Source organism: Rhinopithecus bieti, unplaced genomic scaffold, assembly GCF_001698545.2.
Source record: "Rhinopithecus bieti isolate Rb0 unplaced genomic scaffold, ASM169854v2 scaffold_59955, whole genome shotgun sequence".
In the NCBI taxonomy this organism is placed as follows: domain Eukaryota; kingdom Metazoa; phylum Chordata; class Mammalia; order Primates; family Cercopithecidae; genus Rhinopithecus; species Rhinopithecus bieti.
In genome coordinates, this window is record NW_016823066.1 from 170,054 (window position 1) to 172,082 (window position 2,029).

General features: G+C 42.3%; 1 pseudogene; it reads right to left on the bottom strand.

Annotated features, from left to right (window-relative positions):
• Positions 1-268: 268 nt before the first annotated feature.
• On the bottom strand, positions 269-1,753 carry LOC108521382 (heterogeneous nuclear ribonucleoprotein C pseudogene; annotated as a pseudogene).
• Positions 1,754-2,029: the final 276 nt, after the last annotated feature.

Sequence of the window (2,029 nt, forward strand, 5' to 3'; positions counted from 1 at the left end):
TGTAGTCCAAGCGCTTTGGGAGGCCGAGGCAGGTGGATCACGAGGTCAGGAGTTCAAGACCAGCCTGGCCAACGTGGTGAAACGCCGTCTCTACTAAAATTACAAAATAAAATTAGCTGGGCGTGCTGATGCGTGCCTGCAATCCTAGCTACTCCGGAGGCTGAGGCAGGAGAGTTGCTTAACCTGGGAGGTAGAAGTTGCAGTGAGGCAAGATTGCACCACTGCACTCCAGTCTGGGCAACAGAGCAAGACTCCATCTCAGGAAAAAAAAAAAAAATCCCTTTTATTGTTAAATCATAAAGAGGTTTCAAAATGAAAAGCAAAAATTATGGGGTAAGACTTAACAAAACTACTAGGAGTGTCAAAGGAGATGAAAATGGGACTTAGGTGCAGGGCAATATGAATTAACATGGGAAGGACAAGGACAGTGAGCATGTGCTGAAGATACTAGAGGAGATCTGGTAAAAAAAAAAATGTGATCTTAGAGAAGCACGTAGGTAAACAAATATTGGGATAAGATTTCTAACCCCCACTATGTGCTTAAGAGTCGTTTTTGCCATTGGCACTGACTGTCATCCTCTCCTTAGCCTCTTTTTAATCATCCTCAGTCAACCCCAGTTGGCCATTTCCCGTCTTCATTATCATCATCATCCAGTAGATCCCCCCTCCTCAGCAGAGTCAACTGCGCCCCCCTCAGACTTCACATTAATCTCATTTTTCTTCACTGAGCTCCTGCTCTGTTCCTCTTCTCATTTATCATTCGTCATCTCTACTGCTTGTCTGCTCTGTTCCTTTTATATTTTTCCAGGTTTTCCAGGAGTGAATCCACTTTTTATCTGGGTCAGTTCCTTCTTAATGGCCTAAAGGTCATCTCCTTTCAACTTTCCAGACTTGGAAGATCCCTGCTGTCCACTCTTAGAATTGAAGCCACTTTTGCCCCTTCGTGAGGTGTTTTCTGATACACGCTGATGTTTCGAGGGCACTACAGGCTGAGCAATAGGAGGAGAAGGAGGAAAATGTGCTGGGCAATTGTACATCCTTTCAAAATAATCCCACTGAAAGTCACAGTCCAAGTCAAAAGGAGCTGAATAGAGGCGATGGAGAAGGGTGTTCTGTTACTGATCCATACATCTTCGCTGCAGATCATTTCACACCTGCTTTTCCTCTGTTCACTTTTGGCTCTGCAGCCAGGTTAATATGTAAAACCTGGCCAGCAATTATTATGCCCTTCTCTCTTCTATAGCAGCCGGGGCATTTCTCTCATTCACCTATTGAACGAAGGCAAAGCCCTTATGAACAGAGCAACCCACAGTTTTGCTGTACGTCGAAAAGATTGCTTCCACATCAGACATCTTGACCACAAGAGTGTTGAGATTTCCAATGAACACATGGGAGTTCATGGAGCGAGGATCTGTTCTGTTGGTAACATTGCTGGCCATTGTGTTTGATAAGGTTTCCACAAAGCCAGAAACAGGAGGAAGGAAGGAGATTCGATTCGATTCTGAGTCTCCTACTCCCAGGTTCTACGTAGAGAAGCTGACTGCTGCTTGAGGTCGGCAATTAGCCACAACCGCTCAGTCTTCGTCTCTTCACAAAATCAGACCCATTTTTTCTGACCAACATCTCCTCCACTCCCAGCCCCAGGCAATCATCATTCTACTCTATGCTTCTATGAGTTTAAACCTTTTTACACTCTACATAGAAATTATATTATGAAAGTTTTTTTCTGTGTCCTCTTATTTAGCATCATGTTCTCCAGGTTCATCAGTGTTGTTGCAAATAACAAGAGTTCCTTTTTTTTTTTTTCCCCGTAGGGCTGAGTAGCATTCCATTGAGTAGCATACCACATTTTCTTTTTTCATTCACCTGTTGTTGGACACTTAGGTTGATTCCATACCTTAGATATTGTGAGTAATCCATTTCCTTCCTTTTCTCTCATTTGTTTTTATATCTTTTTTCCTTTTTTTTTTTAATATTCAGGAGTATTTTATTTTTAAGATATAAATTATGAATGTTAAATGCCTTCATT